General features: G+C 39.7%; 1 protein-coding gene across 2 annotated transcripts in view; it reads left to right on the plus strand.

The window, feature by feature from the left end:
* Positions 1-19,260, plus strand: part of RYR2 (ryanodine receptor 2) — a 725,859-nt gene that overhangs the window by 463,128 nt on the left and 243,471 nt on the right. The window lies entirely within an intron of this gene.

Raw genomic sequence — 19,260 nt, forward strand, 5'->3', positions numbered from 1 at the left:
GGATGCTGAGAGGACAAAGCTGTCCTATCTTTATGCAGATGACAGAATACCAGGGGACGTTCTCACTTGTGTAATTTCTATTCAGTGAATAAGTTCTAAAATAGAGAAATGCAGAAAGTTCTATGGAAGCACCATGCAGGGAAAAAATACCTCTGCCTTTGGGGCTCTGAGATGACCTTGAACAGGGTCATAAGAAAAGGACAAAAGCCCTTTATGAAGCAAATGGGAAGGTAGGTGTTCTTAGAGCTGTACCTCCAGTAGACTGGCCACATGGGGTTATTTGAATTTACATTAATTTAAGTGAAATAGATTAAAAAATTGAGTTTCTTAGTGGCACTTGCTACATTTCAAGTGCTCAGTAGGGTCCTATGGCTAATGGTGCCCTACTGGACAGCAGAGCTAGAGAACATTTACATCATCACTGGAAGTGTTCATCTAGAGCATATAAACAAGATAATATCTAACAAAATATTTTATAAATATCTCATTTCAAAATGAGCTAACAGTTTTTTTCAAAATGGCTTTGAATATATCCTATTACTTGAATATATATGTATATATAGTCTTGGGTTTTAAGATATACCCCAATAAATACTTTTAATATTCTGTAAACTTGTTGCCAGTCCTCAAACAGTTGGCCAGCTCATTATTTGCATTAAGTTCTGTAGTTATTCATTCAACAAGCTTTTGAGCAGGTATGACCATCATTTCTCAAACACAGGTTTGTGAAAATAATAGGAATTTTGCATTTTTATAACTTAATTTCTATTTTGCATACCTGCATCGCCGGCTGGCGGGTGAAACTGATGCTGAGAACGCAGCCTCTGTGTACTGGTGCCAAATCAAATCTCAGAGCAGAGTTTTGGGTAAAGTAGAAAAGAATAACTTTAGTGCTTTGCCAGGCAAAGGGGGACACAGTGGGCTCCTGCTCTCAAAAACTGTGTGCCCCAACCTGGGAGGATTTGGTGAGGAGTTTTATAGCATTGGTTCAAGGACAGGGTTGCTGATAAGATTAGGGTGTGTGCAGGGCCTGCAGTCCTTTAATCTGGTCTCAGGTAATCTGATGAGTTTCTGTGGTTCCTTTAATCTGGCCTGAGGTGGTCTTCTTGAAGAGCTTCTCTGGTTCCTTTAATCTGGAATGAAGAATGCTGACATCTTCCCTTTTTCGGGGGTTTAGTTCTATAAAGAGCTTAAAGATACTGTTATATGTATCCCTTGAGGTGGAACCAGGATCCTGTCCCAAGGCTGCACTATTGTTTCTTGGCTGTTCCTCCCTTGTTTCTGCATCCCCTCCCTTCCCTGATTAGCAACTGTTCAAATCTGCCCTTTGGAACTCAAGGAAGGTCGTGGAGGCTGGAGTCTGTTCCCTACAAACAAGAAACGGAAGACACAGAAAGGCTTTCGGCCCCAGGAGCCCCAAGGGTCCTGCTCGGTTTCAAAACGGACCCTCTAATCTTCCATTACCTATCTCCCCTCCTGTAGTATTGCTTTTAGCAGTATCAGCATATCACAGGGAAGGTGGGAGAAGGACTTTTTTCTGTTATCTGTCTATACTGTCTACTACTATGGATATGACCTGGGTTTGTGGGTTTTTTTAATTGGTTGTTATTTTAAAATGCTTGCACGTTATGTGTTTCTTCTCATGAAGTTAAATTCTTGAAATGCCTATGTGAGTTTTACTTGTTTGATTTATGTGACGTAGATTCACAGAATGATGTTAGAATTATAAACAATGCAGAATGCCTGTTCATACTATTTAAGCACATAATGTTTATGCTACAGCCCTGTCACAGAGACCAATTACCATTGTAGTGATGAGCTAGGCTCTGAGGTGAGTCTGAGTGGCGCAGTCATATAAACACCTTTGTTTTTTGACTTTACACTTCACGTAATTTTGAAAATTTAAAAAATGACTTGAAACTTATCCTGATAACTCAGTTATCGAGTTAATACAGCATTCTGATGAACTGTCTGAAAATTTTATGGCCCATCAGTTGGATTATTGTTGGATGTGTTGGGATGTATCCTTTTGGTCTCTAAGGCAGATGATAAATTTTATTTAGCCATGACCATTAACTATTAATTTTTTAGGAGTTAATCATCCACATTTTCTGCCATAAGAAGGACTACAGAGTTTATGCATGCCTGTGACTTCCAAATGCTTTTTGGGAGTGGAATTTTTCCTATTCTTCCCTATTAACTTTACATAGCTTCTTAAAAAATACAGTGGAACTGCTCTGGGTAAAACTACAATGTGAGGCCCTGAGTTGAGCTCCCTAACTCACCCACCACCACTGAAAGTGAGCCCTGGGGATATCTATGACTCAAAGGAGCATGTTCGAGAAACCATTAATTTAGGAATATACTGTTGCTGCTTAAGTACTAAAGAGGTTTCATAAGTGCTGTATTTTGAAATTGTTCTTATATCTAGCTTGTCTTTATGTCTGTGCCATGTTTGATTTGGTATTTTTTAACATCTTCATAATTTCTTTTTGTTGCTGCAGAGATAGCTCAGTCATATGTAAAGCAATCAAAAGAACTGTGGTAAGGCGGATAGAAAATTTTCTATATATAAAATATATACATATACATGCACGCACACTCTGCAGATCCTATATGATCAGCTTGGTAGACAACATGGCTAAACATATTTTGATGTCTCTGCCTTTTGTACAGCTTACACAACTGAAGTGATGTCTTGACCAGTATAAGTTGTTTCTAGATAACATCAAAAGGAAAATCACAAAAATCTTTGAAAGACTGATGGGGTCATCCAGTTAAATCCAGGTGGAAATACAGCCATACAGTTAGTTCCAGTGAGGGTCTGGTTATTCCATAAAGATGCAGGCAGGGCTCTTCTAAAAAGCTACAGATCTCTTTCCCATATAGGGACTGCACTTTCCCTCAGTGACCACAGACTTGACCTTAAAGCTCATATGTAAACTGGACAAAGAGCAAATTGCTGAGATACACAGGTCTCTGGTAGAAGAAAAAGATCTGTTAGCCTCTCATCTCCCCTCAAAGGACCAGAACTTACATGGTTGAGATCAAGAGCATTGTGTAGTGCTGGAGTGGAGTTTTCAGACTTTAAAAGCTATTTCATCTATGTGGCAGGTCCTCTTTTAGGATTCTCCCTTCTTTTTGATTTTTTTAAAAAAAAATCTCTTCAGAATATCTCTAAGTAAAACAAAAGATTAATTGAATCTTCATTTTTCAAAGAGTCCTCTGGCTGTAATGTCAACAAAGGAATAGTGCTGACAAGTGCAGATGCCGTCCCTGGTAAGGTTTTCTGTGAATTTTTCCTCATCTCTTCCTACCATTGTACTGACAAACATTCAGGATCCAGAATGGGGAGAGCCCAAGAAAAGAGCTGGCAGTACCCTCTGTTGTAGGCAGAATTTTAAGACTGCAACCTTTAGGAGTCCTGATCCCTGGTGGACATGCCATGTATAACCCTCTCTTCTTGAGTGTGGGCAGAATATGAATATGACGGGGTATAGCTCTCATGATTAGGTTACTAACCAGTTGACTTTGAGTTAATCAGCTGGAGATTAGCCATATGGGCCTGACCTAATCAGGTGAGCTCTTAAAAGAGATTGGTTCCTTCTTGAAGTCAGAGAGATCCAAAGTGTGAGGTAAAATCTTCTCCTGGACTGGAAGGAACAAACTGTTGTGGTGTGAGAGGGCCACACGGTGGAAATCTGAGAACAGTCCCTGATTGATAGCTGGCAAGAAAAAGGAGACCTCGGTCCTACAACCACAAAGAACTGAATTCATTTAACAACCAGGGAGCTGGAAAGAGGATTCCGAGCCTCAGATGAGAACACAGTCCAGCCAGTACCTTGATTTCATCCTCATGACGCTAAGCAGAGAACCCCAGTCATGCCATACCTGGACTTCTGACCTATAGAACTAGGAGATAATAAATGGGCATTATTTTAAACTGATAAGTTTGTGGTAGTTTGTTCAACAGCAATGGAAGCAAATACATTGACCAATACATTTTTAGTTTCAACTGAGTCTTCAGACTCGCAAATCTATCAAAGGGCATCCTTAGTGTCTGTCTACTCAGAAAGGTAGAGAACAGGAATTAATGCTTGCGAACTGGTCTACCTCAAGCATTTCTCTTCGTCAGGAATCTTTAGATGTATTCCCCCAGTCCATACACAGTTAACTAATCAGGAGTTAATTTTATCACAAATCAAGTTGCCCGTAACATAGAAGACATTCTAACGTTTACCCACAGAGATCTGGTAGCCAATTGAGATATGATGCCCCATAGCAAGAACCTGAAAGGGGTTCTTCTGATTGATCCAGAGTCTAGTTTATCTTATCAAAGCCAGAGATGATTCCATATCAAATTTGAGACTGAAGCTTTTTTTTTAAATGATAATTTTTATATGGAGCATGCCTTGATATACTTCCTCAGGAGCCCAGTGGAGATGATTCTTACCATGTTAGGTGGGGGACAAGAACAGGGCTAGTAGAGAATAAATATATTTTTGTATATCTTACCACATTGTTCTTTTGATTGCTTTACTAGCCAATATATTTATGTCTGAGCTGACATTCTCTGTAGCAATAAGAAGAAATGATGAAGATGGTAAAAATCCCAAATCAAGCATGACACAGATATAAAGACAGATAGATGTGAGAGGAATGTAAATATAGAGCATTTATAAACTCTTTTAGTACTTTAGTTTATTCTTGTGCTAAAAAGGCTCTCGTCCTAAATTGGTTTTCAAACTTGTAATAGACAAGAAAAAGAAATTGGAAATGTTAAGAATTGGAATAAGAGGAACAACAGTCTATAATTATTTGCAGATAATTTAATCATTTGCAGAGAAAACCCTATAGAATCTACAGACATTACTAGGAATAACTGGAGCATTTAGCAAGGTAGCATTTCTATACTAACAGAAAACCTGGAAAACTAAATTAAATAGAAGATACCATTTACAGTAACATCAGGTGTTTTCAGTAATCACTAGTTATCACTTTAACAGAAGGTGTACAGTACTTTTACAGAGAAAATCACTGAACTTTATTGAGAGGTAAACTTTACTATGAAATGTATCATATATGGTCAACTGATCTTTGACAAGCATAACAAAAATGCATAGTGAGGATAGTGTCATCTCTTTCATAACTGGCGTTGGGATAATAGGATATTCATATGCAAAGAATGAAATTGGACCCTTATCTAATTTTTTTTTTTTTTTTTGCGGTACACGGGCTTCTCACTGCTGTGGCCTCTCCCGTTGCGGAGCAAGGCTCCGGATGCACAGGCTCAGCGGCCATGGCTCACGGGCCCAGCCGCTCTGCGGCATGTGGGATCTTCCCAGACCGGGGCACGAACCCGCGTCCCCTGCATCGGCAGGCGGACTCTCAACCACTGCGCCACCAGGGAAGCCCACCTTATCTAATTTTGAACCACACAGAAAATGTTTTTGTGACTGTGAACAACATGATTTTTGACTATACACAAAAATCAACTCAAAATGGATTAAAAACTTAAACATTAGACTTGAAACTGTAAAACCCGAAGAAGAGAATATAGGGGAGAAGCTGTTTGACAGTGGCCTTGGCAGTGATTTTTTCAACCACAAGAAAAGTCAACAAAAGGAAAAATGGACAAGTGGAATTAAACTAAAACCTTTCTGCACAACAAAGGAAACCATGAACACAACGAAAAGGCAACCTATGGAATGGGAGAAAATATTTGCAAATCATATATCTCATAAAGGGTAATCCAAAATACATAAGAAACTCCTGCAACTCTGTAGCACAAACCAAAACCAAAACGAACCAAACAAAAAACAAATAACCCATTTTAAAAATGGTCAGACTTCCGGGTAAGATGGCGGAAGAGTAAGACGCGGAGATCACCGTCCTCCCCACGGATACACCAGAAATGCAGCTACACGTGGAACAACTCCTACAGAACACCTACTGAACGCTGGCAGAAGACCCCAGACCTCCCAAAAGGCAAGAAACTCCCCACATACCTGGGTAGGGCAAAGCGGAGAGATTGCCGCACAGAGGATCGGTGCCGAGCGGCACTCACCAGGCCGAGAGGCTTGTCTGCTCGCCCCGGCGGCGCTGGAAGCTGAGGCTCGGGCTTCGGTCAGAGCGCAGGAAGAGGACTGGGGCTGGCGGCGAGAACTCAGCCGGAAGGGGGCTGATGAGCCACAGCTAGCCGGGAGGGAGGCCGGGAAAACTCTGGAGCTGCCGAAGAGGCAAGAGACTTTTTCTTCCCTCTTGGTTTCCTGGTGAGCGAGGAGAGGGGATTAAGAGCACTGCTTAAAGGGGCTCCACAGATGGGTGCGAGTCACGACTGAAAGCGCGGAGCCCAGTGACGGGCGTGGGACGCTGGGGCTTCTGCTGCCGCTGCCAAGAAGCCTGTGTGCGAGCGCAGGTCACTGTCCACACCGCCCTTCCGGGAGCCTGTGCAGCCCGCCACTGCCGGGGTCCCGGGATCCAGGGGCGGCTTCCCTGGGAGAACGCACGGCGCGCCTCGGGCTGGTGCAACGTCACGCCGACCTCTGCCGCTGCAGGCTCGCCCCGCACTCCGTGCCCCTCCCTCCCGCCCGGCCTGAGTGAGCCAGAGCCCCTGAAGAGGCTGCTCCTTTAACCCTGTCCTGTCCGAGCGAAGAACAGACGCCCTCCGGCGACCTACACGCAGAGGCGGAGCCAAATCCAAAGCTGAGACCCAGGAGCTGTGAGAACAAAGAAGAGAAAGGGAAACCTATCCCAGCAGCCTCAGAAGCAGCGGATTAAAGCTCCACAATCAACTTGATGTACCCTGCATCTGTGGAATACATGATTGGACAACAAATCATCCCAAATTGAGGAGCCAGAAGTCAGTGCTGTGCCTCTGAGGTGGGAGAGCCAACTTCAGGACACTGGTCCACAAGAGACCTCCCAGCTCCACATAATATCAAACGGCGAAAATCTTCCAGAGATCTCCATCTCAACACCAGCACCCAGCTTCACTCAACGACCAGCAAGCTACAGTGCTGGACACCCTATGCCAAACAACTAGCAAGACAGGAACACAACGCCACCATTAGAAGAGAGGTGGCCTAAAATCATAAAAAGTCCGCAGACACCCCAAAACACACCACCAGACGTGGACCTGCCCACCAGAAAGACAAGATCCAGCCTCACCCACCAGACACAGGCACTAGTCCCCTCCACCAGGAAGCCTACACAACCCACTAAACCAACCTTAGCCACTGGGGACAGACACCAAAAACAACGGGAACTACGAACCTGCAGCCTGCAAAAAGGAGACCCCAATCACAGTAACATAAGCAAAATGAGAAGACAGAAAAACACACAGCAGGAGAAGGAGCAAGATAAAAACCCACCAGACCTAACAAATGAAGAGGAAATAGGCAGTCTACCTGAAAAAGAATTCAGAATAATGATGGTAAAGATGATTCAAGATTCTTTTTCCCAGATCCAAAATCTTGGAAACAGAATAGACAAAATGCAAGAAACAGTTAACAAGGACCTAGAAGAACTAAAGATGAATCAAGCATCGATTAAACACACAATACATGAAATAAAAAATACTCTAGATGGGATCAATAGCAGAATAACTGAGGCAGAAGAACGGATAAGTGAGGTGGAAGATAAAATAGTGGAAATAACTGCTGCAGAGCAAAATAAAGAAAAAAGAATGAAAAGAACAGAGGACAGTCTCAGAGACCTCTGGGACAACATTAAACGCACCAACATTCGAATTATAGGGGTTCCAGAAGAAGAGAAAAAGAAAGGGACTGAGAAAATATTTGAAGAGATTATAGTTGAAAACTTCCCTAATAAGGGAAAGGAAATAGTTAATCAAGTCCAGGAGGCACAGAGAGTCCCATACAGAATAAATCCAAGGAGAAATACGACAAGACACATATTAATCAAACTGTCAAAAATTAAACACAAAGAAATCATATTAAAAGCAGCAAGGCAAAAACAACAAATAACACACAAGGGAATCCCCATCAGGATAACAGCTGATCTCTCAGCAGAAACTCTACAAGCCAGAAGGGAGTGGCAGGACATAATTAAAGTGATGAAGGAGAAAAACCTGCAACCAAGATTACTCTACCCAGCAAGGATCTCATTCAGATTTGATGGAGAAATTAAAACGTTTACAGACAAGCAAAAGCTGAGAGAGTTCAGCACCACCAAACCAGCTTTACAACAAATGCTAAAGGAACTTCTCTAGGCAAGAAACACAACAGAAGGAAAAGACCTACAATAACGAACCCAAAACAATTAAGAAAATGGGAATAGGAACATACATATCGATAATTACCTTAAATGTAAATGGACTAAATGCTCCCACCAAAAGACACAGATTGGCTGAATGGATACAAAAACAAGACCCATATATATGCTGTCTACAAGAGACCCACTTCAGACCTAGAGACACATACAGACTGAAAGTAAGGGGATGGAAAAAGATATTCCATGCAAATGGAAACCAAAAGAAAGCTGGAGTAGCAATTCTCATATCAGACAAAATAGACTTTAAAATAAAGACTACTAGAAGAGACAAAGAAGGACACTACATAATGATCAAGGGATCGATCCAAGAAGAAGATATAACAGTTGTAAATATTTATGCACCCAACATAGGAGCACCTCAATACATAAGGCAAATACTAACAGCCATAAAAGGAGAAATCGACAGTAACACAATCATAGTAGGGGACTTTAACACCCCACTTTCACCAATGGACAGATCATCCAAAATGAAAATAAATAAGGAAACACAAGCTTTAAATGATACATTAAACAAGATGGACTTAATTGATATTTATAGGACATTCCATCCAAAAACAACAGAATACACATTTTTCTCAAGTGCTCATGGAACATTCTCCAGGATAGATCATATCTTGGGTCACAAATCAAGCCTTGGTAAATTTAAGAAAATTGAAATTGTATCAAGTATCTTTTCCGACCACAATGCTATGAGACTAGATATCAATTACAGGAAAAGAGCTGTAAAAAATGCAAACACATGGAGGCTAAACAATACACTACTTAATAACAAAGTGATCACTGAAGAAATCAAAGGGGAAATTAAAAAATACCTAGAAACAAATGACAATGGAGACACGACGACCCAAAACCTATGGGATGCAGCAAAAGCAGTTCTAAGAGGGAAGTTTATAGCAATACAATCCCACCTTAAGAAACAGGAAACATCTCGAATAAACAACCTAACCTTGCACCTAAAGCAATTAGAGAAAGAAGAACAAAAACATCCCAAAGTTAGCAGAAGGAAAGAAATCATAAAAATCAGATCAGAAATAAATGAAAAAGAAATGAAGGGAACGATAGCAAAGATCAATAAAACTAAAAGCTGGTTCTTTGAGAAGATAAACAAAATTGATAAAGCATTAGCCAGACTCATCAAGAAAAAAAGGGAGAAGACTCAAATCAATAGAATTAGAAATGAAAAAGGAGAAGTAACAACTGACACTGCAGAAATACAAAAGATCATGAGAGATTACTACAAGCAACTCTATGCCAATAAAATGGACAACCTGGAAGAAATGGACAAATTCTTAGAAATGCACAACCTGCCAAGACTGAATCAGGAAGAAATAGAAAATATGAACAGACCAATCACAAGCACTGAAATTGAAACTGTGATAAAAAATCTTCCAACAAACAAAAGCCCAGGACCAAATGGCTTCACAGGTGAATTCTATCAAGCATTTAGAGAAGAGCTAACACCTATCCTTCTCAAACTCTTCCAAAATATAGCAGAGGGAGGAACACTCCCAAACTCATTCTACGAGGCCACCATCACCTTGATACCAAAACCAGACAAGGATGTCACAAAGAAAGAAAACTACAGGCCAATATCACTGATGAACATAGATGCAAAAATCCTCAACAAAATACTAGCAAACAGAATCCAACAGCACATTAAAAGGATCATACACCATGATCAAGTGGGGTTTATTCCAGGAATGCAAGGATTCTTCAATATACGCAAATCAATCAACGTGATACACCATATTAACAAATTGAAGGGAAAAACCATATGATCATCTCAATAGATGCAGAGAAAGCTTTCGACAAAATTCAACACCCATTTATGATAAAAACCCTGCAGAAAGTAGGCATAGAGGGAACTTTCCTCAACATAATAAAGGCCATATATGACAAACCCACAGCCAGCATCGTCCTCAATGGTGAAAAACTGAAACCATTTCCACTAAGATCAGGAACAAGACAAGGTTGCCCACTCTCACCACTCTTATTCAACCTAGTTTTGGAAGTTTTAGCCACAGCAATCAGAGAAGAAAAGGAAATAAAAGGAATCCAAAATGGAAAAGAAGAAGTAAAGCTGTCACTGTTTGCAGATGACATGATACTATACATAGAGAATCCTAAGGATGCTACCAGAAAACTACTAGAGCTAATCAATGAATTTGGTAAAGTAGCAGGATACAAAATTAATGCACAGAAATCTCTGGCATTTCTATATACTAATGATGAAAAATCTGAAAGTGAAATCAAGAAAACACTCCCATTTACCATTGCAACAAAAAGAATAAAATATCTAGGAATAAACCTACCTAAGGAGACAAAAGACCTGTATGCAGAAAATTATAAGACACTGATGAAAGAAATTAAAGATGATACAAATAGATGGAGAGATGTACCATGTTCTTGGATTGGAAGAATCAACATTGTGAAAATGACTCTACTACCCAAAGCAATCTACAGATTCAATGCAATCCCTATCAAACTACCACTGGCATTTTTCACAGAACTAGAGCAAAAAATTTCACAATTTGTATGGAAACACAAAAGACCCCGAATAGCCAAAGCAATCTTGAGAACGAAAAATGGAGCTGGAGGAATCAGGCTCCCTGACTTCAGACTATACTACAAAGCTACAGTCATCAAGACAGTATGGTACTGGCACAAAAACAGAAAGATAGATCAATGCAACAGGATAGAAAGCCCAGAGATAAACCCACGGTCATATGGTCACCTTATCTTTGATAAAGGAGGCAGGAATGTACAGTGGAGAAAGGACAGTCTCTTCAATAAGTGGTGCTGGGAAAACTGGATAGGGACATGAAAAAGTATGAGATTAGATCATTCCCTAACACCATACACAAAAATAAGCTCAAAATGGATTAAAGACCTAAATGTAAGGCCAGACACTATCAAACTCTTAGAGGAAAACATAGGCAGAACACTCTATGACATAAATCACAGCAAGATCCTTTTTGACCCACCTCCTAGAGAAATGGAAATAAAGACAAAAATAAACACATGGGACCTAATGAAACTTAAAAGCTTTTGCACAGCAAAGGAAACCATAAACAAGACCAAAAGACAACCCTCAGAATGGGAGCAAATATTTGCAAATGAAGCAACTGACAAAGGATTAATCTCCAAAATTTATAAGCAGCTCATGCAGCTCAATACCAAAAAAACAAACAACCCAATCCAAAAATGGGCAGAAGACCTAAATAGACATTTCTCCACAGAAGATATACAGACTGCCAACAAACACATGAAAGGATGCTCAACATCTTTGCTCATTAGAGAAATGCAAATCAAAACTACAATGAGATATCATCTCACACCAGTCAGAATGGCCATCATCAAAAAATCTAGAAACAATAAATGCTGGAGAGGGTGTGGAAAAAAAGGAACACTCTTGCACTGCTGGTGGGAATGTGAATTGGTACAGCCACTATGGAGAACGGTATGGAGGTTCCTTAAAAAACTACAAATAGAGCTACCATATGACCCAGCAATCCCACTACTGGGCATATACCCTGAGAAAACCATAATTCAAAAAGAGACATGTACCAAAATGTTCATAGCAGCCCTATTTACAATAGCCCAGAGATGGAAACAACCTAAGTGTCCATCATCAGATGAATGGGTAAAGAAGATGTGGCACATATATACAATGGAATATTACTCAGCCATAAAAAGAAATGAAATTGAGCTATTTGTAATGAGGTGGATGGACCTAGAGTCTGTCATACAGAGTGAAGTAAGTCAGAAAGAGAAAGACAAATACTGTATGCTGACACATATATATGGAATTTAAGAAAAAAAATGTCATGAAGAACATAGGGGTAAGATAGGAATAAAGACACAGACCTACTAGAGAATGGACTTGAGGATATGGGGAGGGGGAAGGGTAAGCTGTGACAAAGTGAAAGAGCGGCATGGACATATATACACTACCAAACGTAAGGTAGATAGCTAGTGGGAAGCAGCCGCATAGCACAGGGAGATCAGCTCGGTGCTTTGTGACCGCCTGGAGGGGTGGGATAGGGAGGGTGGGAGGGAGACGTAAAAGGGAGGGGATATGGGAACATATGTATATGTATAACTGATTAAATTTGTTATTAAAAAAAATGGTCAAAGAAACTGAACAGATATGTAAAGTGCTCTCCATCACTAATCACCAGGGAAGGGCAAGTCAAAAACACGAGATATCATCTCACACCTGTAAGAACATTTATAGTCAAAAAAACCTGAAGGTAACAAATGTTGGTGAGGGTGTGGAGAAAAGGGAACCCTGGTGCACTGTTGGTGGGAATGTAAATTGGTGCAGCCGCTGTGGAAAACAGTATGGAGGTTCCTCAAAAAATTAAAACTATAACTACCATATGTTCCAGCAAAACCACTTCTGGCTATAGATCTGAAGGAATAGAAATTAGGATCTCAAGGAGATCTCTGCACTCCCATGTTAATTGCAGGATTACTCACAATAGCCAAGATATGGAAACAACCTAAGTGTCTATGGATAGATGAATGAATAAAGAAAATGTCTGTGGTATTTTGCTATGGCAACCCGAGGAAACTAATACACGACCCCTCTGCGCTTATATCCCATACTCATCTAGAACCACTTTCAATTTACTCTTATGTGCAAGAGCTTAGTGTTAGCAGTAATTTGAAGAACTAATCATATGCTTAATTTAAAGCAAGGCAGAGAGTCATATAACATCTTGCCTGATGGTGAAAGAACAGTTATTTTGTCTGGAGGTTACCTGCGTTTTACAAAGTAGGCTCTGGGATATATCTTGTGTTGTGTAAATGTCTCATTACACTGGAGCTTTTTCAGGCTTGTCAGCTCTGCTGTAAGTAAAGATTATCTCAGGGCCCTCGTGTTCTACACCTGTAATGATTCTAATCAAATCCAGAAAGGATGCTTCTGATTCTGTATCTGCCACTTGAAAGGACAGTGAGCAAAACTGAATTCCTGGTGCTGAGACTGCATGGAATTCCTTTCCTTGGCAGAAAACCAGAAGAATATTTTTGTAATTAAAATACCTGCATAGGGCTTCCCTGGTGGCACAGTGGTTGAGAGTCCGCCTGCCGATGCGGGGGACGTGGGTTCGTGCCCCGGTCCGGGAGGATCCCACATGCCGCGGAGCGGCTGGGCCCGTGAGCCATGGCCGCTGGGCCTGCACGTCCGGAGCCTGTGCTCTGCGGCGGGAGAGGCCACAGCAGTGAGAGGCCCGCGTACCGCAAAAAAAATAAAATAAAATAAAATAAAATAAAATACCTGCATAGCTTTAGGCAGAAAAGACCTCTAAGGAAAAAGAGAGGGATAACTTTCCGTTATTGATTTTATTTTGCTGCCTTTAAAAAAAGAAAGAAAAAACCAGAATATAGAACCATCAGTCTATACTTATAATACAATATTCTTTTTACCCTCAGTTGAAATATGCACTATTTGGCAGATGTGTATGGCTCATCCAGAAGAGTAGCTGTCAACATGGTGTGAAATAAGGTTGGGTCTGTACTGTCCCAAATACCTACCTTCCTGGCTCCATCATAACATCTGTCCATTCTGTCACTAGTGACATTCTGTATAACTTGCTGTTGGTACAGACCTGGGACCTAGGTTTGCATTAGACCCGGGAAAATAACGTTATTGGGAATCACCCTAATTAAAAGTAAACTATTTTTGAAGGAAGGAAGAAGTTAGGACTATGACTCACTGCAGTGGAGCAATTCAAACAGTCAGGGAATTGGGTTGGGACACTACATATTTTGAGTGAAGATAAAGACAGTTATAAAGTGGTAGACAAATTCTAAAGAGTATGAAGATGATGGAAACCAGCATAATCAGTCTCATAGTTTTCTCTGGAATCAGAAAGGGAAGCTATCCTAGAAACACTCTGGATATTTCCACGAATGAAACTCTTAAATATGTACTACATTCATGGAATACTTCAAGCAGTGAGGAGATTTTTAATACTTAGTGTTAAATTTCAGATTATTATTTAATATACATCTTTTGAGCTTATGTGTATGTAATCTAAACAACATGTTGTTTCGGGAAATTCATTGTGAAATGATTGGGGAATTCAGTGAAAATCAAACTGCTTAGCCTAAACTGATCAGTTAATTGACAGTTAAATTTTATATATTGATGAACAGAGGAAATTTCTACCTTACAGACCATTTTGAGAATGAATAAAGTTGGTAGGTGGTTAATGAGGTAATTTCTGTATATACTAGCCTATCCGCAAATTGGCAGTTTTGCATATAATGAATGTATGTTTGAGGTACTAGAAGGAGTAATACAGATGTACAACACCAATGGCTTATTTACAACACCAATGGCTTATTATTTATGAATGCTATAGAGCCAAACAGCAAGATTTAATGTTTAAATTATACTGAAAAGATCAAGGAATCAGAATAAAGGATGTCAGAACCCTGTATATATTAAACGTTCTTTTTTTCTGGATTTGGACTGGTGGAAAGAATGTGATGGCTTTAAAATGATATTCAAGGTCAAACAAAAATTCTACTGCTTTGATTATCTGAAATAAACCAAGAGCCAGGAAGAAAGTATGGGAATGTCCCTATTGTGCCAGCATTGATGTTACAGAGTCCATGCACTAAAGATGCATTTGCATCATGGAAAATTCCCTAAGACTTCACTTAGCATAATTCCTTAATTCATTTTTGAAGCCAACATGAAATAGAAGCAACAAATATCATGTCTGAAGCCCTGGGTTCTAGACCCTATTGTGAAAATCATTCTTCCCATATGATCTTGGGCAAATGGCCAGCCCCTCTGTTTTCATATCCTTAAAATAAAAAATACTAATTGGAAATGGTCTTTTCATGCCCCTTGCAAGTCTAAAGAGCCCAGAAATCTAAGGCAAGTGTTTTTTGTTTTTGTTTTTCCCTCCTCTGCATTCTTCTTTTTTTTTTTTTTGTGGTACGTGGGCCTCTCACTGTTGTGGCCTCTCCTGTTGCGGAGCACAGGCTCCGGACGCACAGGCTCAGCGGCCATGGCTCACGGGCCCAGCCACTCCGCGGCATGTGGGATCTTCCTGGACCGGGGCACGAACCCGTGTCCCCTGCATCGGCAGGCGGACTTTCAACCACTGCGCCACCAGGGAAGCCCCCTCCTTCTCTGCATTCTTGATTCAACTTTTAGCATCCCATTTAACTAGCTGTAGGACCTTAGACAAGATGATTTAACATCTTAGTTGTTTCCTCATCTTGAAAAATGGGGTTAATATTTAATAATAAGTGGGAGGTCTTCTCTGGCAGTCCAGTGGTCAAGACTCCATGCTTCCACTGCAAGGGGCATGGGTTCTATCCCTGGTGGGGGAACTAAGATCCTGCATGCCGCACAGCGTGGCCAAATTAAAAAAAAAAAAAGCATGATAATAATAATGAATGGGAAAGTGCTTATATATTATCTGGCAAATAGTATGCCACCAGTAAATGTTACCCTTCCTTCTGATCAAATAACTCAAATTTACCTGTTAGTATAATATTGGCCATTTTTGTCTGCTTTTGGCCGTTTGGTTTGGCTTGTAAATGTTGATTCCTATCTGTATTTTAGAAAATTTGAAATCTGAAATCGTATATTCTTAGGAAAAGCTGGTATGCTTGTGATCTGCTTTATCTTCTTTTCACACTGGCCTCTCAGCGCCACATCCTGTGACTGCCAGTTCTTTTGCTGGACTTGCATGCTCCCAACACACCCCTCTGCTCAGGAGCAAAGAGGCTTCTCAACGGAGAAAGTTAAAATTTGCTGTCGCCATCTGTCTTTTGTTGGAGGAAACAGTTTAGCTGTAAGCTGTAGCTACTGTTTTAACAGATTTACAAATAGCTAGGGCGGGTCTGGCACAGGCCCAAGTAACCAATTGGACTCATGTGTACTAATTTAAGACCCACTGCCAGGAAGAAAACTTCCCTTAGATACATCAGACTTTGTTATTTGCAGGGTGTCAGTTAAGATAACTGGAATAGAAGATCGAGAACACAAAGGACAGGAAGGTAGGACCAACATTTCACCTGTGCTGGTGGTTGTGTGTGAATTTGTGGAAGTCTGTTTCATTGGGTTGGAATATTTTTGTGTTCAGCATACCTCAAGCTAATAAAGAATTGAACCTCAGTTATCATGTTTTGCTGTGGGAAATGATTAAGAGTGAGGTCATTTATCAACTTGTCTTGTGTAATTCATGGCAAAACATTCCATCAGTCCTGATAGCATTTATGATTTCCTGACATTGTGTTATGTATATTGGTAACTATTTATTTATTCTTTATCTGCCTTCTCTACATAAAGATAAGCTCCGGAAGGGTAGGGACTCCTTTTTGTTCTGTTCACAGCTGTATTTCCAGTGCCTAGAATAGTGGTTGGTACCTGGTCGGTGTTCTTTAGATATTTGCCAAATGGAGGGACCTGATACACAATGTTTGAATATTGAAAACTTAGAGCAGGAGTTGGCAAACTAAGGTCTGAGGGCCACATCCAGCCTGCCACCAGCTTTTGTGAGTAAAGTTTTATTGGAACACAGCCATGCTCCTTTGTTTACATACTGTCTGTGGCTGCTTTTGCGCTCTAACACAGGCTTGAGTAGTTTTCACAGAGACCATATGGTCCAGGAAACCTAAAATCTCTACTCTCTGGTGATTACAGGCCTGAATTAAAGCACAGAGCTTGAGATCTGGCAGACCTGGGTTTATTTTCTGGCCACTTAGCTGTGATTTAAGCCGAGATTGGACTTAAATCACTGGAAAAAGATAATAATGATTCCTGTCTCAGTGAATGGTCATTAAGGGTCACTGAGATGAACACTCAGGGAATTAGCTGCTGTTAGGGAGCCTTGTGTGGTAAGCATTTCATCTGTTGTCAGCACATTTATTTGCAGGGCATTGGCCAAATGGAAGTGACTGAGGCCTGGCCCTTTCCCATGTGGCCACTGAAAAGTACCTGGAGTTTTTCCTCCACTCTATCTGCTTTGATACCATTGCCATGTTGTTGTTCCTGCTGTGATATGCTAATTTTAAAAATGTAGTTTTTAGAAATATCTGTTGTTTTATTATCATAACAGCTATTAAAATTGCATCTTCTGAAGTCAGAATACAATTTAATTTTTATTAAGTTCTACTTCATTTACATTACAAAGAGAAAAAAGCATAATTTCTACTTATGGATGTACTTTCGCAGATAAATTCCTTTAAAGGAGACCAAAACGCTAAAGCAGTGAAAAAACCATCTACTGCTATAAGCTAATGAAAAATTATCTATTATCTTTCATAAAATTAATATATTCTTTTTGAGCATTTGGAAAATACAAAGGAGTATAAGAAAATGGTTAAAAATTATATTCCCACTACCCAGAGAGAAATTTGACTTTTAATGTGTTTAAAGGTTTGAGATGTAAAAATAATTTTTGCCACCTTTTTTAAACTTAATATTATGTATAATATGTTGTCCTGAGGCATAAAAGTATTTTAAGCATAACTTGTGGTATTTTTACCAATATCATATTTTGAGAAATGTCAGCCTTTTAGAAAAGTGCAAGAATAGTGCAATGTACACCTGTGTACGCTTCACCTGGAATCACCAGTTTTTAATGTTGCCATGTTAGTTTTACCTCCCTGTATAGTTTTATTTTGGTGAGCCCTGAACATGATTTTTAATGACTACACCTATTTAATCTTATGTATGTATCATAATTAACCATTCTCTTATTACACCTGCTTAGTTTCTTTTACCTCTTTTTTTTCCATTTAAAATTGAGTTTAGTGAGCATATATATTAAGCACTATACATACAGGATCTTGTTTTTAAAACCATAACCCTAGTGGGTAGATATTACAGAAGAAAGGATTAAAGCTTAGGGAATTTAAGTAACTTGCCAAGAAGTGGTGGAGCTGAAACTTGAATCCAGGTCTCTTGGATTCCAAAGTCCCTGTTCTTAGTCATTTCCCAGGACTGCCTGTCTGCCCTCTACTTAGATGGTGACTCTTCTGCAAAATCTTCCTGACTTCATCTCTCTACTCTTCCTCAGCTCTTAGCACTCCCTCTTTTTAGATGGGTCAGTAGCTTATTTTATTACTTCTTCGCTTGTCTCCCCACCGTATTAGACTATGAGAACATTTAGCTGGGTCTGTGTTAGTGACCTAGTATTCCCTGTTTCTGGCACACAGTAGCTGCTCAATAAACGTCTGTTGGATAAAGAAATGAATAGGTGAAAGTGTCTTAATGCATATTGCTAAATCACTTTTCAGCACTCCTGTACTAGTGTAATTTTATTAGCAAGATTTCTGGTACCGAGCTCACTGCACACTCACTAGCAATGAGAACTTGAACTTCAGCAACTTGAAGAACATGTTGTTTGGACCATTTTATATCCACATCATTCTTCCACCTTTCTATACGAGAAAGATGTAGGTATATCCCATTTCCTTAAATGAATATTTTATTTTTACGAAGGCTGTCGTTTGTTGTCATCATAAAATACATATTCATTGAAAAGAATTGTTAAATTGAAAGACATAAAAAGAGGGAAAAAGCATTAAAAATTCCACCATTCTGAAACTTTTTTGATTTAAAAAAACCCCTTCTGGTGTTTTTGCATCTTTAAAAATAAGCCATATGTTCATCTTTCTTTCTCGAAATAATACATACTGTGAATATTTTCCTATATATTAATGAACCTTTGAAAACCAGATTTTCAAAAGCTAAGTAGTATACCATCTCCAGGAAAAGAAAAACACATATTTATTGTCCAAACAGTATTCTATGATTGTATACATAGCCATAGTGAACAGTTTAGGACACAAATCTTTGAGTACAACACTAAATACTTGATTTTTTAGATGAAAATATATCAGACATACAGAAAAGTTCAGATATTAAGATAACGAACACCCAAAGATCTACTCTACAGATATTTAAAGGTATCCAGTAACTTCACT

Source organism: Mesoplodon bidens, assembly GCF_964165515.1.
Source record: "Mesoplodon bidens genome assembly, chromosome: 1".
Taxonomy (NCBI): Eukaryota; Metazoa; Chordata; class Mammalia; order Artiodactyla; family Ziphiidae; genus Mesoplodon; species Mesoplodon bidens.